General features: G+C 41.0%; 1 protein-coding gene across 1 annotated transcript in view; it reads right to left on the reverse strand.

Annotated features, from left to right (window-relative positions):
• Nucleotides 1-3697: 3697 nt before the first annotated feature.
• The window catches only part of LOC126094274 (uncharacterized), a 285093-nt gene continuing 267082 nt past the window's right edge, over nucleotides 3698-21708 (reverse strand). Inside the window, exon 21 of the mRNA XM_049908787.1 lies at nucleotides 3698-5490. The gene's annotated coding sequence lies outside the window, so the exon portion shown is untranslated. The remainder of the gene's footprint in view (nucleotides 5491-21708) is intronic.

Here is a 21708-nt window from a genome sequence, read left to right on the forward strand (position 1 = left end):
ATATTGTTTTCCAGGAATCTATTATAAGAGTGTACTTTATGGTGCTATAAATAGAAACAATATTTTAAATATGTCTGACTATATGAAAATATAAATACTGTACATTAATTTTATAGACATCTTGGGTTGAACTTTGTTACAAGATTACAAAATTACTAAACAGCTGTTAGAAATAACAGATCAGACAATGGAAGGATAGATGCAAACATTAGCTTTCAAATTATTAAACTTCATAATCACCAGGTACATGAAACAAATTACAATATCTCAGCCTTCTGGAAAGATAGTACCACACTAAAGAACTCAAACAAGCAAAATCTTGTTCTAGGTAAAACAAATATAGTTTAAACTTCAGTACACAGATATTTTTATCTGTCAATTTGATCTTCCACTACAGCCAAACACTACAATTTTGAATAACTGTACATTTTGTATCAAAACAGAAACAATACATCACCACTTCTTCAACTGCAAGTTGATGATGATGAAATGGGTTTCTACACAACCATACAGGAAATATTACAATTTTGGTAATAAAAGCATCGCCATGGTGGCCCTATAATTTCTTAATATCTATTTGCATTCTTTTTATTATCATGTCAAGAAGGTTTGAAGAAATTCATTAAGTTCATTTCAGCATAGCTACTACATGGGTGAACAGAAGAGCAAGTCTGGGTGATCTCATCACTTAATTAGCATATCACTGTCATTATTTTAAAGATACTGAGATACAAACAACAAGCAAAATTTTAAAGAGCAAAGCTTAAATGCAAGTAAATGGAGGTGGGACATCATGTCACTGTCACAAAAGGAATCATGATTATTGTATTTTCTTCTTTTTTTATAATTAAAAAAATTCTTTTTTATATTGTTCTGCCCACAAACCCTACTTTCAAAGAATACAGTCATAGTCTTTAATTTTTATGTAACTAATAACTAGCATTCCAACGCATTTTCTGCTACAATCACACTCTTGGAGTGGCTATTTCTGTGCAGATATTTATAGAATTTCTATTTCTGGCAAATATCATTCAAATTTATCTCAAAATAATATCCTCTTCTCTAATTACAATGTGGGTTAGTAGCAGAATGTCACTTGACAGAGATTATTCCGTACAACTTAACAATCAAACTGCCATGAAAGTTATCACAAAACACAAAAATATCCCTGAATTTGGTCTTCAGAAGAAAAGCTGAAGACAGGGAGATGAGGAAGACACTGGTACAATACTTATTCCAGTGTATTAAATGAAGGAAGGTGCACTCTGTGGCTGGGGCCAAACACACTCCCACATAGTACAGATACAGAACTAATTCCATAACCCATTTTTTCACATATTGTTCATTATCACTGTAGGAGAAAAATGCAAGCTTTGCACCTACTTTAATTTACAAGAGTGTGTAATGTTAGCTATATGAAAAATGTAATAGGAAGATAGCACACAGCTGGCTATGAAGAATGGATATTACGTCTGGCTACCCTATTTTGTAAACTTGTACTAATGGGCACAGTGCAGGCTTCTGCCAGATTTGCCAATATATAATGTGCAAAATTTGTCTAAGCTCTTGTTTAAACAGAACAGCATATGAGTATATCACAGACAATTCACAATTAGAAAATGTCTAAACCCTTTCCTGTACTCTGGAGACAGATGTTGTATACTTCAGTTACATTCAGATGCAATTAACATCACTAGTCTGTTCTTACAGCTCATCAGTAATACAACCAATGCAATAACCTTTATAAATTTAGCACACAATGAAGTACCATTGTTGTTCACTTATGCTGTAGCTCCAAGCTATAAAATTACTCTAAGAGACCAGAATGGAATGGAAGGCACATTTCACCTGTGAACAAGTTTAGTAACAGAGCTTATAATATGTCAAAAATCCGCCTCTGTTGCGAACAGTTACTGGTCTTTGCTCAGGTTGGAACTCAACGCAGCATCCACAGCTAACTGACCACTTTCCATGAAGAGGAGCCGGGGCTGTTCCTCAGCTAAGTAATGTAGCTTGACATGGTACCAAGGTACTTTAACTTTTTATGTTTGACTGTGCCATATTCTGGCATGTATTAGTTTTTATGCTTCTGAAGAAGGCTAGATTACTCTAGCTGAAACCTGGGTAAAGACCAGTAACTTTTCGCAACTGAGGCAGATCTTTGACGTATTAATTTATCACAGCTGCTAACAGGGCTGCAACATGTTAAAAATCCTTAACAGAGCATATGTCAATTTTAACCACAATATTATGCAAAGGATAGTTTGCTTCTCGCCATATACAGGACATGTTGAGACAGGCACAGAAGAAAGACTGCTAAACATATGAGCTTTTGGCTAAAAGGACTTGCTCTAAAGCAGAAAATACACACATTCACTCAAACACAACTCACAGATACAAGACCACTGCCTACTTCGGAAAAAGGCCTTTTGGCCAAAAGCTCACATTTATAGCAGTCTTTTTGTAGTGCTTATCTACACATCAAGTCTCCTCTGTATGCTGAGCAGCAATCTATCCTTTTCATAATATTGTCATTATTCCATCCTGGATTTTCCATTGTTTGATATGTTGATTTTACTAATGTGTATGGCCTCCCATTAACAGGTTACAATAAAAAGGATGCATTCGTTCTTACACAAAATTGTCAAATTCACAAAGAAATGTTATTTTTCTATGGCTCCAGAAACTGTTTGGCATTGTGCTGCATTATTATCTTCCCAGACAAAGAGATGGGTAAAAGAGCCCTTGTTCAATAAATGATTTCACTTGCCAGTTCTTTAGCACAGATGACAACTTACTTTCAGATTGTTTCACTGACATTTAACTTATGTTAATGTGGTAGAAATTGTAAAGAAGATTATTAATTATTTGAAAGCTATGCATATTTTCAGATAAGTGTGTAGCAGTAATAACTTTTTAAGCTCTTATTTATTTTAGATAATTACTTAAAATACTGTCTGGCATTTGCCATGTGATTGTATAATAAGAAAAATACATATAAAAGTTATCAGTCTCTAATCGCAAATGCAAGTTCATTGTGTAGATTTCAATCAGATCCATCAAAATGACACAGGAAATGACAGTGGAAGACTGAGGGATATTAAAAGCTAGAGAGAGAGAGAGAGAGAGTAAAGGCAAAACAAAAATTTAATAAAGCAAATGGAAATTGATTGATATTGGCTTTGGATAGCAAAGAGGGTCTTCATATTTAGTTACATGTGAACAATAGAAAATTTCTCATCAACAGTCTTAATGATCATAGATGAGTGGCTCAAAAAATGTATTTTGGACACTACAGAATCATTTTTGATAAGTAATGATTGCAAATGTAGTGTGAAAGAAGAAATAACACATTAGAATTCAGTAGGTAAAAAGACAATGGTCAATCAAAAAAGCAAATGGATGCTGGAGAGAGCTAATTTGTGGCAGCATTATGCTTTTCCATAATTAGGACACCACAAAAATGAATACTGCACCTGTCAGTTTCTCATGGACCACCCATCTAAGATCACAGTACTACAGACTACTTAATGGCAATATGGAATAGTGTGAAAGTATAATGCTGACAGACGCAATTTGCTAGATATAAACATAGTGTGTTCAGTCCAAGTTGCCATGTGAACCTCTCAATGTTATACTCTATAAAAATATAACAAAGGAAGTAAGTGAAACTGAACAGAATTGTAAGTGATCAATATTTGATTGTTTGATTTTGATAATATATTTTAACATGTTCTTACAAAGTTTTGAATTCTTAGACTTAATAGACTTTACAGTACAAGTAAACAGTCAGGCCACCGAACAGAGTAATTGTATTTAATATACAGTACCCGTACTGTGATGGGCTTTGATTTCCACACTAAAGATGAATAAGACACTTTGGGCATTGCAGTTACAAAGCAGAGCATATACTGATGAAGATTGAGCTTTTAACCTGAAAAGATTGTAATCACTTTCACAATAATTCAGTTCTTTGAATGTATTAGTCAATTCATTTTCTTCTTCTTTTCCTGTTTCATGGAATTTTAGGCCATATGACCCATTTCAGCTGCCACAACTTGTTGAGTAAATTCTGCTTGATAAAAATTTAAGCATGAATATTTAAGTTTTTTCTGAAAATTGCACTTTGTACGCAGTTCAGCTGATAGTCAATGCAACATGGTAGCCAGTTACGAAAGACATGGAAAACCTAACAGTTAATCTATGCTGTCATTGGAAAGGTTCACTGCTAACTACTTTGTTGTTACTGTACCATAACACTTCCACTTTAATCGCACATTCTTCTATAATATCTGAAGAAAATAATCAGTTGAAGCATGATAATGCAGTTGCTACTATAATTGACTTGTCTTTCATATTACTGTCAGTTTAGGTTTCACCTGACACATTGGATTATGAACTGATGTCCATTTTATGGTGGTACTTGATTCTGTCTATTTCTATAAATTATCAACTACTGGAGATTTATACTATCCTCCTAAACAAATCAGACAGTTGCACATGTTTCATAACAGGAACTACAAAATCATCTCAAAATTACAGTATTGCATAATATAAAAAATTATCATTAATTTTTATACAAATATTTACAATTATATCACAATTTGTACATCAAGCACAATGAAGTATATGAGATTCATGTATTACAAATAAGTTCACCATTTATGCAGCATTTTTAGTTAACTCGTTTCTTCCTTCTAGATTTTGCATTTAACTAATTTAACTTCAGTTATATAACATGTTTTAGCACACAAATATCATTAAAATACAACACAAAGTAAGTTCACAATACATAGTCTCAGGTCAAAACACTCCCACACACATTGCAAATCAATGATAGCAGATGGTACTGTTATAATTTGAAACTGTATTGATAACTGTCTTCAAGTTGTATCTTAACAGCTGTATGCAGATCATATTATGTAACTAGAATTAAATAAATTAAAGGTATGATGCAGACAAAAATTGTAATAAAGGTGTAAATATAATTACAGGCTCCTGTGTGAAACTGTTCCTTTCACTGACATCTTACAGTGCAATCGTGTGGCTTAGATGCTAAATGCAGAGAGAAGGTGTTAAGTCACAGACAGGCACAATGAAAATGAATACTAGAAATATTTAAGCTGTGAAACAAAAGTCTTCCTCAGATGTAGAACTCTCATACATTCACACAACTCACATATACACATGGTTACTGCCTCTGGGCACTGTCTGTGACTCAATGCATTCCATCCTGAACTTTCCAATATTAGATTCTAAATGCTTACATTTAATAAAATATTATTTCAGAGTTTATAATTATCTCCAACACATTGGCATGTTTCCAGAATTTGTGACACATTAACACTGCAAAAACACATACAGTTCAGTTTGAAGGAAAGGTAAATGAATAATGCGCCTACACAATTTCACCAACACAATTTTGTGAAGGTCTCCAGACAGCCCTCCAAATGTAACTGCCAATCCTTAGGTAGTCTGTTGGCACTCTTCCTGCAAAAATTTTAAAACAATTAAAACTTTAAAATCAAAATTATTTGTGGAAAGAAGTTATGCAAAATTGGTGAATGAATGAAGCATGATATGTGTCTCTATCAATTTTCTGCATTGAATGAAGTAGCTATTAATTGGAGTTTTAAATTCCTTAGTGTTATTTCATGTGATGATATCTACAGCACAGCAATTACAGTACAAGATATTTCAGATATATGGCAGGGAAGAGAAGCAACTGAGCTAAAAGTACACCACATCAGTAATATTTACAGGGAAGAATTCTAGTACAGGAGTTTGAATAAAGAAATTAATGGATTTTGGAAAGCAGCAGTACATGTAGTTAACCCAACAAAGAAATGTAATGAAAGTAACCATTAATGAATGACTTCAGAGTATATAAGAGCCACTCACAAGAATAATTATGCTGAGGCTGATATCACACAATCTTATGAGCTAGGTTGTTATGGGTAAATTACATTACTATACGATGTGATTCCTCCAGTTCTCCCAGCGTATTTGTTGATCAAACAATCTACAGGTATACTGCCAGTCAGGCATGTCACCACAGTTAGATGCTTTGAAGAAATGAGGTCCTGAGGGCACACAGCTGACTTACATCCCCTCCTCACACCAAAAGCCCTCCCTCTACGGTCTGCATGTAAGGATGCATGTGGGCCACCGCGAGGACACTTGCGTCAGCATCTGTTGTAGTGTTTATGTATTTTCAATGTCCCCCCTGGTCACCAGCTCATTATGTTTGATGAAGCTCTTCTCAATTAGACCCAGCACTGGGTCCCAATACTTGCTGTGATTATAGCCACTGTCCCAATTGATAAAATTATCCCTGGTGCGAGTTCGGATGGCTTCTCTAACAACACTTTCCAACTATTTGGATGTCTGGTCTACAAATCCTGGTACATTCGTATTCCATCGCATGATTCTCTGACAAACAGTGCTCTGTGACTGCCAACTTTTTGGGCTACATTAGTCGAGTGTGCCACTGTTGTTCTCAGCATCGGTCTTCAAAGGTGCACACTGTTTGTCCAATGTATGTCTTGCTACACTGGCACAGAATCTAATATGCCCCAGTCCGTCGCAAAACCGAGGTCATTCTTGACACTCCCCAGTGTTTTAATGGGTGGGCAGAAGACAGTTCTTCAGTGATGCTTTTCCTATATGTACCTATATTTTTCCAATAGCACACCAATGTGTTGTATAAAGACTGTGGCTACCACTTCCTTCATAATTTCTTCCATCTCCATGGGTTGTTTTGTAAGGTGGGCAAAGAGTGCGCTTGATCTGCCATACATCATATCCGTTTTTTTTTTAATGCAGTTCTAAGGTGTTCCAGTTCATGGGGCACACTCTCTGCACCTGAGATGGTGTGTGCTGTGTGTACTGGAGCTTTTAGTACCACATTCCTCAGTGCAGGCTGCATACGAATACAGGTCTGTGTGTGTGTTCTTCCTATATATACCATGGCCCTAGGTGCTGTCAGCTCTTCTCTTGACCAGGATGATATCCAGAAGTGGTAGTCTTCCTTCTTCAGTCTATGTAGTGAATTTGATGTTGGGATGTATGGAGCACAGATGTACTAGGAAATCAAGGAGTTTGTCCCATCCTTGGCAAGGCTGGCCTGCTTCTTGTTTCTCCTGGCTGCCACAGAATCAATGGGATGCTTGACCATAGGAAAGTCCGACACAACTCACTAAGCACGACATTTCTTCAGGTGGACACTATGGACCGGCAGTACACCTGTGGACCGATCAACAAATATGCTGGGAAACTGAAGACTCACATCATATACCTTCACAGAGAGAAGATGTATCACAGCATGAAGAAATTCAACAAGCTGTGCCACTGAAGATGTTGTTTGCTGACTACTCTTGCATTTCTGAAGAGATGTCATGCTGAGCAAGTTGTGCTGAACTTTGCTAAGGTCATGCATCACATCGATTCTGGGGCAGCCAGAAGACTCAAGAACCAGGCCAGCCTTGCCTTGGTACATGAAGTGTACATATTACCTGCCGGAGTCTTGAGTACACCTCCCAAGAACTTTATAAACAACATTTCTAATTGGCCAATCATTTTAACTCTTGGACCTCGGAGTGGACTGATGGTCTTACCTGGGCGGCACCCAGTCCAGCTCAGGGGAAGGCTTTAGGACGTCAAACATAAAAATTTTCATGTCTTGTTGACTAACAATTCCGCAGCTGAGTGACAATGTGGTTTCAGTTCTGAAGAGGCAACTTAACTTTGCCTCAACCCCAAAGTTCACACCGGTCCCAGACATCGCCAGTGCACTTGAACAGATTGCTGTGCAACTACTGCCTGAAGCAGTAGAAGTGTGTCATGAAGCTTCTCATCCTCTGATGAGAACTAAGACCACAAAGTCAAAAATTACCAGTACAGAGAGGGCAGCCATTAGAAACCTTGAAACTGTTATCTTACCTGATGACAAAGACAATTCCACTGTCATTTTCTCCCACAAGGTCTACAATGAAAAGATGCAGAGCCTGTTTTGTGACAACTATTACAGGAAGAATCAACACTGACCTCACCAAGAAGCTGGAGAACAAGACCCTGGTGATTCCCAAGGAATACGAGTTATCAGAGGGATTCATCAAGAAATTATCACCACTAGGACCTGTACCATCAAGACTTTATGGACTCCCCAAGGTCCACAAAGGTGGGGTGCCATTACACATGACTGTCAGCAACTTCTGAGCTCGTACATACTTGCTGGCAAAATAACTGGCAGAGATACTAAGTCCTTAAATCGGTAAGTGCCCACATCGCATCTGCAGTTGTGTCGATTTTGTGAAATGCCTCAACAACTTCAGACTGAAGGACTCGGATATTGTAGTGAGCTTTGACTTGTTTCACCATTCACCAGGGCGTGTCTATGTGAGTCACTAGAACTTGCTGATCAGAAATTTTATGAGAAGACCACTGACCTTTTCAGGGACGTCCTAACCTTTACATATTTTCCATTTAATGGAGAATACTATGAGCAAATAGGAGTGGTTACAATGGGCAGAACATTCTCACTAATGGCTGTGAATTTGTATATGGAGTATTTGAGACAGAGACCCTGACATCATCCGGATGGAAACTCACCCACTTTTCCTGTTATACGGATGACATGTTTGTCACCTAGCCCCATGAAAGGGACAAACTCCTTGACTTTCTTGTACGTTTGCACTCCATACATCCCAACATCAAATTCATTATGCAGGCCGAAGGAGGAAGACTACCATTCCTGAATGTCATGGGCAAGAGAAGATCATATGGCACTCTGGGCCTTGGTATATTTGGGAAGACCATGCTATGCATCTGTATTTGCATGCAGATAGCTGCCACCACCTGCAAAGAGGAATGTGGTGCTAAAAATGCTAGTACACAGGGCACAAGCCATCACAGACAGAGAGAGTCTGCCCATGAACTGGAACACCTATTAACTGTGTTCCGAAAAAACAGATACTCAGAGTGGCAGATTAAGCACTCTCTTTGACCCACCTTACAAAACACCCTGTGGAAATGGAAGAAATTATGAAGGAAGTGGTAGCCACAGCCTTTATACCATACATTGGTGTGCTATCAGAAAAAGTTGGGTGCATACCAAAAATCCACCACTGAAGAACTGTCTTTTGCTCACCTAATAAAACACATGCATTATTTTGGAGTGTCAAGGATGACCTTGGATTGCAGAAGGCTGGGGTATACAGGGTATTATGAAAAGGTATGGCCAAACTTTCAGGAAACATTCCTCACACACAAATAAAGAAAAGATGTTATGTGGACATGTGTCCGGAAACGCTTAATTTCCATGTTAGAGCTCATTTTAGTTTCGTCAGTATGTACTGTACTTCCTCGATTCACAGCCAGTTGGCCCAATTGAAGGAAGGTAATGTTGACTTCGGTGCTTGTGTTGACATGCGACTCATTGCTCTACAGTACTAGCATCAAGCACATCAGTACGTAGCATCAACAGGTTAGTGTTCATCACGAACGTCATTTTGCAGTCAGTGCAATGTTTACAAATGCGGAGTTAGCAGATGCCCATTTGATGTATGAATTAGCATTGGGCAACAGCTGTGGCGCAGTACGTTTGTATCGAGACAGATTTCCAGAACGAAGGTGTCCCGACAGGAAGACGTTCGAAGCAATTGATCGGCGTCTTAGGGTGCACGGAACATTCCAGCCTATGACTCGCGACTGGGGAAGACCTAGAATGACGAGGACACCTGCAATGGACGAGGCAATTCTTTGGGCAGTTGACGATAACCCTAATGTCAGCATCAGAGAAGTTGCTGCAGTACAAGGTAACGTTGACCACGTCACTGTATGGAGAGTGCTACGGGAGAACCAGTTGTTTCCGTACCATGTACAGCGTGTGCAGGCACTATCAGCAGTTGATTAGCCTCCACGGGTACACTTCTGTGAACGGTTCATCCAACAATGTGTCAATCCTCATTTCAGTGCAAATGTTCTCTTTACGGATGAGGCTTCATTCCAACATGATCAAATTGTAAATTTTCACAATCAACATGTGTGGGCTGACAAGAATCCGCACGCAATTGTGCAATCACGTCATCAACACAGATTTTCTGTGAACGTTTGGGCAGGCATTGTTGGTGATGTCTTGATTGGGCCCCATGTTCTTCCACCTACACTCAATGGAGCACGTTATCATGTTTTCATACGGGTTACTCTACCTGTTCTGCTAGAACATGTGCCTTTACAAGTACGACACAACATGTGGTTCATGCACGATGGAGCTCCTGCACATTTCAGTCGAAGTGTTTGTACGCTTCTCAACAACAGATTCGGAGACCGATGGATTGGGAGAGGCAGACCAATTCCATGGCCTCCACGCTCTCCTGACCTCAACCTTCTTGACTTTCGTTTATGGGGGCATTTGAAAGCTCTTGTCTACACAACCCCGGTACCAAATGTAGAGACTCTTCGTGCTCGTATTGTGGACGGCTGTGAAACAATCCGCCATTCTCCAGGGCTGCATCAGCGCATCAGGGATTCCATGTGACGGAGGGTGGATGCATGTATCCTCGCTAACGGAGGACATTTTGAACATTTCCTGTAACAAAGTGTTTGAAGTCATGCTGGTACGTTCTGTTGTTGTGTGTTTCCATTCCATGATTAATGTGATTTGAAGAGAAGTACTAAAATGAGCTCTAACATGGAAAGTAAGCATTTCCGCACACATGTCCACATAACATATTTTCTTTCTTTGTGTGTGAGGAATGTTTCCTGAAAGTTTGGCCATACCTTTTTGTAACACCCTGTATTAAATTCTGTGCCAGTGAGGTAAGATGTATGTTGGACAAACAGTGCAGATCATTGAAGACCAATGCCGAGAACACCAACAGCATACTTGGTTAATGTTGCCCAAGAAGCTGCTGGTCACACAGCACTGTTTGTCAGAGAATCATGCGATGGAATATGAACATACCAGGATTTTACCATAGCCTTCCAAATACTGGGATGTGTCATTAGATAAGCCACTGAAAGTTGCACCACGGATAACATTATCAATCAAGACTGCAACTATAATCTTATCATGGCTCAGGAACGAGCATGGGATCTGATTGAGAAGACGCTCTGGAAACACAATGATCTGATGACCAGGGCAGACAGAGCAAATACATCAACACTACCACAGACACCAATGCAAGTACCTCCACGATGGCTGATGCATGTCCTTGAGCACAGACTGCAGAAGTAATGGCTTGCAGTGGGAGGGGTAAAGTCAGTCATGTGCCTCGCAGTTCAGATTGCCAATGCACCTGACGATGATGAGATGTCTGATCACCGAAATATTGCACCCGTTGGACATTACTTATTGGCAGTACATTCACAGACTGTTCAAACTATGTTACTAAAGTTGCTATGATTAAACAGTGAAGCCAAAAATCACGTATCCCAGTCCAGGTGACTTATCATGCCTCGCCCCTGACCCTATGTTATTGTCATGTTGGATGTCAGTTTGTTTGTTATCACAATTCATAACTTTTATAGACTCAGCCTTCTTTTGTTCCACAAACTCATAATTTCTCATAGTAGAATATGAAGAATAGTAAACAGCAAACATCTAAGCATTGTTTAATTACCCAGTGCTTCAATATGGATGACTTTAATTAACAACTGGTCCAATAGTTGATCAAAACAAAGCTGGTAAACGGATTCCTTCCCCAGATACAAGCTATGCTAATACTCATAAAACATTATCACACTTGAAAATCAGACCTTCATGACATGGGGTATATAGATTTCTTGCCAGGAGGAGTGGTGGCATCTGGAAGGGCATCCGGCCACCATATTCCACCAACACTGCCAAAACCAATTACAAAAATGCCCACATGAAGCAAAATGGGAAAATGGCAAATGGAAAAGAAAGAAGCTTGATTAGAAAACTAGATGAGAGTTTCCTATGGTAATGTAATCAGATCATGTCTGTACCGCAAAATTTACTGAGGAGTCAGACGCATTCTCTGCCATTTACTCTTCACCTTCTGAAAGTTATCAGTTTTAAGTTCATAAAGAGTAATGATGGGCAAAAATTATTGATGAACCAAAGAGTCATACCAATCTAATTATTTTATTTATTGAGGAATTCAAGTCTGTGGTCAATTTGGAACAACATGGGTTTCGCAAAAACATATCAATAGAAACATATGGCACTTTAAGAGCGGTGGTCACCTGAAGACTCCAACGGGGTCAAAGTGGCTAGTGCATTGTGTCCTGCACTGCTTTAAGAGTCTAGCATACAGTTTATGCCAGGAGCCAAATTACTTTTTCATACTTGTAAGATTTCTTTGGAATTACCAATCATAAATTAACAGCACAATTCTTAAGCACTGTTTTGATAGCCAGTTATAGTCGCTAAAAGAAAGTTGCATTATTATAATAAATTACCTGCTACTATTCCATGCAAGTTGACAAAGTGACAGATTAGATACATAGCAAGTGAGTCCAATTCTGCCCTGCTGAAACTGGGGACAAGCTACTTACAATTAAGGATCGAAAATTCCTCTTAGTTGTGTGACAAGTAACAATCTACATTGCACACAGGCTGGTACTCTTACAACACTAATACAACCTTTTCTACAAGGAGCATTCAATAAGTAATGCCACATATTTCTTCTGAAAGCAGGTTGGTTTTGTTCAGGATTCCAATACACCATATTCTTCCCCACTCTTTTGGCTAAAAAACATATTTTTCAACATAATCTCTGTTCAATGTGACAGCCTTATGCCACCTTACTCGGAGGACTCGTATGTCTGCATGGTACCACACTACTGATTGATATAGGGGTCAATGACTTGCTGCAACAATAACCTCCCCATCATCCACATACTGCTTCCCACGGATGGAAGTTGGAAGGTGCAAGATTCGGGCTGTAGGGTGGTTGAGGAAGACAGTCTAATGAAGTTTCGTGAGCTCCTCTCAGGTGCGCAGACTTGTGTGAGGCCTTGCATGGTCATGGTGGAAGAGATATTTGTTTGCATTTTTGTGGCAATGAACACACTGAAGTCATTTATTCAATTTCCTGAGGGTAGCACAAATACCTAGGTTGATGGCTGCACCTTGAGGGAGGGCATCAAACAGAATAACCCCTTTAGAGTCCCAGAACACAATCTCCATGACTTTACCGACTAAGTATGTGGCTTTGAACTTTTTATTTGGAGGTGAGGTGGTGTAGCGCCATTCCCTGGATTGCTGTTTTGTTTCTGGTTCAAAGTGATGAACCCATGTTTTATCACCTGTGACAACATTTGACAAAAAACTGTCATTACCAGCCTTATAATGCACAAGCAATTTCACACTGATGGTCCTTCCTTGAGCTTTATAGTCTCCTGTTAGGCAGCAAGGAACACAGCAGGGGCATATACCTTTGTGTACACCAACCAGTGGATGTATGGCCAGTTGTGCAGCAAGGTGTCTTACTGTGAGAGTTTCTGCACATTCCAACATTACAGGAGCAATAGCTGTGTGCGGCCAGCTGGCACGCAGGAGATCGGACAGGTTTGCGGGCCCTTGTCGTACTGATGATAGACACCACATTGAATGACTCACTGTGCTTTTGTTTCATTGTCAGGTCTCTGTAGACATTCTGTAAGTGACTACAAATATCTGCAAAGCTCTGTTTTTCTGCCAAAAGAAACTCGGTCACAACTCTCTGCTTGTAACACATCTCCATTACAGACAGCATTTTGAAGGTTATGTGCAGCACTGCCACCAATCAGAACTTCATGAAACTATATCGGCTGAAGTAAGAATATTCCTTCATGTACCACTACACATTTAGCATTTTTTCAACTGCAACTGGCCAAGACAAAAATGTGTTGCATTACATTATGTAGATTTTATTATAGCAGTATTATATAACATCAGTTACTTAATAAAAAAGTAGCAGCTCTTCCTCTCCCCCTATCTTCCTCCCCCTCCCACCCCCACCCCCACCCCCCACATCTCTATTTCTCTCTCAACAATGGCTTTTCTGATATTTTACTATGTCAAATGTAGCCTAAATAATGTCACAAGCATTGAATTGTCAAAAGGCACACACAAAAGTGAAAGAAAACTTGCTAGCTTTCAGAATAAATCCTTTGTGGAGCTAGAGTACAAAGACACACACACACACACACACACACACACACACACACACACACACACACAGGTATGAATGCATGCACACTGTGCCTCTACATTCTGCTGATTGGACAGATAAAGCCAGGGTTACATTTTGGCTGATGGACTAGGTTGGTGGTTGTGTCAGAGAGAGAGAGAGAGAGAGAGAGAGAGAGAGAGAGAGAGAGAGAGAGAGGCAGGAAGGGTGGTTCGGGGTGGGTATCTAGTGCCTCGGAGTGAGGCGGCAGGTTTGCTGGCAAGGAATGATGGGAGAGAGGGGTGGCTGGTGCACGGGGTAGGCAAGTAACATACAGGCACTGAAGTCAATAAGGTGCAGCATACAATGAAGGTGCTAAGGAGACAAGAATCACAATAGGGTGACAGGACAAAGAAAGTGGAAACTGTAAGGTGAAAGGTTTGGGGAGAATGGGTTAACTGAGACTGAGGTCATGAGACAAACAGGAGTAAAGGATGTGTTACAAGGATAGCACCCATCTACAAGTTCAGAAGAGCTGGAAGTGGGAGAAAGGATTCACGAGGCCAGGTTGAGAAATAGCCATTGAAATCAAGTGGCAGTTTCCCACCACAGAGCACATGGCTGATAGTTGCTACAGGCCCGTGGTGAGCGGCTAGTGTCTACACAGCCTTGGAAAAACCTGAGCGGATGCTCGACAGGGGCGGGTATGACCAGATGTGCCGCGCATCTGGAGGAAGTCAAAAGCGACCAAGTGGAGTGCAAGATAGTGGTTTAGGGCAGCAGACAAGAGTGTATTTTGTGATTTGTGAACAGAGTGTCGAGTGCCGTGATAAGAACATATGAATTTTATAGTGAAGTGTTGTAGCATCAGTTGTCAAAGGCCACCCTTACGTAAAAGCCCATCAGACTGCATTTTGAGTGTTTAGTGAATATATTGAAGAAAAATAAATTACTTGTTCAAATAGTAAATGATCGTGAGTGACTCGATATTTTAAATTTCACCACAATACCTGCCTGCATTGTTTTCTTGTATTTTATTTCACTTTAAAAATTGAGTCTACGACATGTGTAAGTTGGCACCCTATGACGAAAATGTAGCCAAACATTGAGACCAGCCACATCTCTGGGCCACTCAATTAATTTGAATGTAACAAGTATTTATATTTTCGTGCCGTAGCATGGGGCTTGAGCCAAACTATTCTAACTTTAATGTGTAGTGCCCAGTACAATCATAATATGGGGACTTGTCCGGGATTGTCTGAACTGAACAGGCTTGGTAGGCAGTGCAGGATTGAGTTTGAAAGTGAAGAACATTGGGAGAAACACCTAGCGTCTATGCAGCCTTGGAAAAACCTGAACTGATGCTCGACAGGGGCACGTATGGCTAAGTTTGGCACTTAGAGAAATTTATATGCCAGAGAAAAATTGTTAACATCAGAACTAAGAGTGACACAAAGGTGCAAGTTGGACTCATGAACATAAAAACATGTAAAGCTAAATTATCTAGACTCACCACAAAAATACATAATAGTTTAAAAGTTATTGTTGTCTTAAAAATTGTAAATTTATGAAAGTTCAGTGCTTTGGCCGATTAATATGAACAAAGTGTTTATGGATGTGGCTAGTAGAGCTGCAATGAGCAATCATAACCAATTTAGCATAGTGTGTACCATTTTTGAATGAGAGGTTGCAATATGGGATTTGACTGAGAGGAACTGTGTTTTTGATACTAAATAAATTTAAAGAGACGAAACTAGTGGCAGCATTCTAAAGTTTAAAGAGGTAGATGAGTAAACAAGTATGTATTTTAATTTTTTATTTATGTTTGGTATCAAAACTGTGAGAAAAGCAAACTCACACCACAAGAACATTATTTGTGTAAAAATGGTGGCAGATAGAAAAAATTGGACTTTAAATTGTTATTGCCCAGAAAATTTCTATATTTTTAAATATGTATTTTTGTGCTTAGTTTTAGAATATTCGTAACTTTTGTCAAATGTTGATTTGAGTTAGGAAGTCATTTCGAGCATGGCTAGGGCGGCCATCTTTGATGACAAGGTGGTTGGTTCTGAGCAATGCTAAGGGGCAGACGTGCTGTGCATCTGGGGGTAGTACTGGGTTGGCCATGTTTGGGGACAAGTATATAAGCAGCGATGTTCAAAAGCGATCAAGTGGAGTGTAAGATAGTGGTTTAGGACTGCAGACAAGAGTATATTTTGTGAATTGTGAACAGACTGTCGAGTGCCGTGGTTGCAATATATGAATTTTATAGTGAAGTTGTTGTGACTCGCCGATTATTCAAAGTGCCGCCGCGCAGTTACGCACGTCCTCTACGTGCGGCGCTGTCTGCCAGCCATGCAGCAGCTGCGCCACCTAAGCGGCCAGCCGAGCAGCGGCCCCTAGACGGAGACTCATTGTATAATCGAATGCCGACTTGTAAACAGGTCAACTTACTCAGTGACTTATATGTGTTGTTGTGTTGTCTGAAATATATGTGTTAAATTTGAAGATTTAACAATTGGCGACGAGGTAGTGGATTTTTCCTTTTCACCGTTGACTCACAGGGTTCCATGGCTACTGTCGAGCAACTCTTGCAAAATCTCCTTGAACAGCAAACGCTTCTCACAGCGGCGATTCGCGATTTCGTCGCGGCGTCAAATGCGGGGCGTTTCTCATCGTTGGCTGTACCTCCTTTTCCACCTTACGACGAGACGGCGGAAGACTGGTCTGATTATGAAAAATGTCTTCGACAGCACTTCTTGGCATTTCATGTCACGGACGAACAACCATGTAAGTCTCTGTTCCTTTCCTGGATTTCACCTCAAATGTATCGGTTTTTGTCGCAATTGGCTCCTTTGAAGGATCCTGCATCTTTGTCCTTTGCTGAAATGTGCTCACTTCTGTCTGTCTATTTTCCAAAGCAAATGCATGTGGTAGCCTCTCGTGTTGCCTTTTATCGTTGTCAAAAACAACCAAATCAATCCTATCGCGCTTGGGCTGCTGAACTTCACGGCCTCAGTTGAAAGTGTCAATTTGTTACTGACGTTCACAAAGAATCCTATGCCGATTCCATGGTACGGGATGCTATTATCCGGTCAGCGCCCGACAAAGAAGTTCGGCAACGAGCCCTTCAGTTGGCGAATCCGACTCTAGATGAAGTTCTCTCCATTGCGCTGTCTTTCGAAATTTCTTGCGCCGCTGGGGCGCAAATAGAAGCGTGGGGTGACATCAGGGAAATACAACCTCTGTGCGCTGTTGACGACGCGTGCGGCGCGTCCCCGCCGGCCGACGTGGCCACAGTACGCACCCACGCGTAGCCTCGGCCTAGCCGTAAACAACTCACTAAGAAACTGCAGCAAAATCCCCGGCAACTTCCTTCATGTCCGTGGTGTTTTACGAAACATTCACGCGAGGATTGTCCCCAACGTTGGGCTGTGTGTCACAATTGCAAAAAGAAAGGTCATGTGTCTTCCGTTTGTAAATCCGACTGCATACATGATGTTCATGAACATGACGCTGATTCTGACTCTGTGTTGTCTGTCAATTGCACTTCTTCCCTTTCACGGAAGTTATTCCTCACTGTCCAAATCCTTGGTCGAGATGTTTGCATGCAAGTGGATACCGGTTCTGCTGCCACTATAATTAATTCTCAGACGTATCCTCAGCTGGGTTCTCCACTCTTGTCCCCTGTCACTCGGCAATTACGTACGTACAATAAACAGAAGATTTCTCTCTTGGCACAGTTTAATGCTGAGGTATCTTAGAAATCCGTCGTTCGCATTGTTCCCATATTTGTGGTCAACCAGAGCAACGCAGAAAATCTTTTTGGTTTCGATGCCTTTCGCGTTTTTGGGTTCTCCATAGATGACTCTGTCAATATTGTCGCTGACGCTATTCCTTATGCTCAACTGGATTCCTTGTCGACGACATTTTCGTCCCTTTTTTCTCCTGGGTTAGGCCGTGCAAATGACTTTGAAGCTCATATCATGCTCAAACCCACTGCTTGGCCTAAGTTTTTTCGGGCTCGGCCCATTCCTGTGGCCCTTCGTGATCGGGTAAAAAAGGAGTTCGATCGTCTCACTGCTTCAGGGGTCTTGCTTCCTGTCACTTCCAGTGAGTGGTCCTCTCCTGTCGTTGTAGTTGCTAAGCCCAATGGTGATATTCGTCTCTGTGGCGATTTCAAAGCCACTGTAAATGCTCAATGCCTCATCGACACTTACCCTATGCCCCGTCCTGAAGAACTGTTCACTAAACTCGCTGGAGGACAGTATTTTTCTAAAATTGACCTGTCAGAAGCTTATCATCAACTTCCTCTTGACGCTGCTTCCCGGCAGTTTCTGGTCCTTAACACGCCTTTCAGCCTCTATCAATACCAACGCTTGCCATTCGGGGTTGCTAGCATCCCTGCTCTCTTTCAGCAATTCTTGGAACAATTATTGCTCCCTGTCCCTGGGTGTATCAATTACATGGATGACATTGTTGTCACTGGCTCCACCACTGAAGAACATCTTCAAAATCTCTGCACACTTTTTAATGTCTTACAGACTGCCAGTCTTAAGTGTAATCTTCAGAAATCACAATTTTTTCAGGCATCTATCACGTACTTGGGGTTTCAACTCTCTCGGGATGGTGTTCGTCCGCTTCAACACACTGTCGCTGCAATCGATGCCCTTCCTCGCCCTACATCTGTTAAGGAACTGCAGGCCTTCTTGGGGAAAATAGCATACTATCACAAGTTTTTACCATCTGCAGCATCGGTGGCTCAGCCGTTGCATCGCCTGTTGCATAAAAACATGCCTTTTCATTGGTCCGCGTCATGTGACGCGGCTTTCCGGAAATTAAAGACTATGCTGAAACAGGCCCCGTGCCTGGCTACTTATCGACCTGGCCAACATCTTGTTCTTGCCACAGACGCCTCTCAATACGGGGTCGGTGCAGTCCTTGCGCACTGTTTTTCTGACGGTTCGGAACAACCCATCACTTATGCCTCCAAAACACTCATGGATGCCCAACAAAAGTATTCTCAAATTGAGAAAGAAGCTTTGGCCATCATTTATGCTCTTCATAAGTTTTGTGTTTTTCTCTATGGCTCAAAATTTCATCTTGTTACAGATCACAAACCACTTGTTTCCTTGTTTCATCAATCAACGTCACTTCCCGACAAGGCTGCACACCGCCTCCAGCGTTGGGCTCTTTACTTGTCCCGTTTCAATTACGAGATTCATTTCCGGCCAACGGCTCAACATGCGAATGCTGATGCTTTGTCTCACCTTCCAATGGGTCCTGATCAGGCGTTCGATAGGGACGAACTTTTGTGTTTCCACCTGGATGTTGCCGAGCAGTGGGTTGTGGACGGATTCCCCATCACTGGGGACAGGCTGGCAGCTGCTACGGGTTCTGACCCTACCCTCTCCCGGGTTTTACGCTGTATTCAGATAATAAAGAAAAATAAACTACTTGTTCAAATTGTAAATCATCGTGAGTGACTCAATACTTTAAATTTCACCGCAATACCTGCCTGCTAGGTTTTGTTACATTTTATTTCAGCTTAAAAATTGAGTTTAGGACGGGTGTGTCTATATATATATATATATATATATACCGTTGGTTGCGAAAGCTAGGATTTTGTGTGTATGTTAGCGTTTGTTTGTGTGTCTATCGACCTGCCAGCGCTTTTGTTTGGTAAGTCTCATCATCTTTCTTTTTAAATATATATATATATATATATATATATAAAGAAACGTGGAACGTTTCCCTCTATTATAGTATATATATATATATATATATATATATATATAGACACACACACACACTTGTTACACTCAGCTTAATTGAGTGGGCCAGAGATGTGGCTGGTATCAGTGTTTGGCTATATTTTCATCATAGGGCGCCAGCTCACACCTGTCCTAACAAATGTAACAAAACCTAGCAGGCAGGTATTGCGGTGAAATTTAAAATATTGAGTCACTCACGATGATTTACAATTTGAACAAGTAGTTTATTTTTCTTTATTATATTCACTAAACACTCAAAATGCAGTCTGAGGGGCTTTTACGTTATGGCGGCCTTTGACAACTGATGCTACAACACTTCTGTTAAATCTTCAAATTTAATACATATATTTCGGACAACACAACAATACATATAAGTCACTGAGTAAGTTGACCTGTGTACAAGTCGGCATTCGATTAAACACTGAGTCTCCGTCTAGCGGAGAACATTCCACGTAGGAAAAATATACCTAAAAACAAAGATGATGTGACTTACCAAATGAAAGTGCTGGCAGGTCGACAGACACACAAACGAACACAAACATACACACAAAATTCAAGCTTTCGCAACAAACTGTTGCCTCATCAGGAAAGAGGGAAGGAGAGGGAAAGACGAAAGGATGTGGGTTTTAAGGGAGAGGGTAAGGAGTCATTCCAGTCCCGGGAGCGGAAAGACTTACCTTACGGGGAAAAAAGGATGGGTATACACTCACACACACACCCATATCCATCCACACATATACAGACACAAGCAGACATATTTAAAGACAAAGAGTTTGTAAAGGCCTTTACAAATGTCTGCTTGTGTCTGTGTATGTGTGGATGGATATGTGCGTGTGTGTGCGCGAGTGTATACCTGTCCTTCCCCCCCCCCCCCCCCCACCCCTAAGGCAAGTCTTTCTGCTCCCGGGATTGGAATGACTCCTTACCCTCCCCCTTAAAACCCACATCCTTTCGTCTTTCCCTTACCTTCCCTCTTTCCTGATGAAGCAACCGTTTGTTGTGAAAGCTTGAGTTTTGTGTGTATGTTTGTGTGTCTATCGACCTGCCAGCACTTTCATGCCATAGCACATGGGGGCTCGAGCCAAACTATTCAAACTTCAGTTTGTAGTGTCTGGTACAGTTGTAACCCGCTCTTCAACAGCTGTCATCTCTTCATGCCACAAAATTGCTCCCTTACAGGATGGCCACCCAGGGATTATATATGTGCGGCAATGAGAACTCCCATGCCCAGTATGCTGCATATCTCACAAGGGCCTTCGCAGACAGCACTACCCCCAAATCTAGTCATGAGAAGATTTCCCACGCCATATCCTCAAGCACCTATAATCCTCCCACCACCCCCAAGAATCAGCTACACAGGAGCACATAATATCACATTGGACTGATACAACTAAACCATATCCTTCAGCAGGGCTTTGATTATCTGTCAGCATGCTTGGAAATAAAGCACATCCTACCCAAGATCCTTCCCACCCACCCTAAAGTGGTACTTGTTACCCACTCAGTCTACACACTTAAGTCACTCTCAATCCCTTGCCTCTAGGACCATATCCTTGTGGAAGCCCTGTTGCAAGACCTGCCAAATCCCCCACCCAGCACCTACTGCTCCAGTCCTGTCACAGGCTTATCCTACCCCATCACAGGCAGGACCACCTGTGAAAGCAGCCATGTCATACAGCAACTCTGCTGCAAGCAAGGCACATCTTTTAATGTTCAGATGACAACCAATCAGCTGTCTGCCAGAACTAATGGCTACTGTAAAACTATAGCCACAAACAAAGCTGACCACCCAGTGGTACAACATGCACCTTCAC

Source organism: Schistocerca cancellata, chromosome 1 (genome assembly GCF_023864275.1).
Source record: "Schistocerca cancellata isolate TAMUIC-IGC-003103 chromosome 1, iqSchCanc2.1, whole genome shotgun sequence".
Taxonomy (NCBI): domain Eukaryota; kingdom Metazoa; phylum Arthropoda; class Insecta; order Orthoptera; family Acrididae; genus Schistocerca; species Schistocerca cancellata.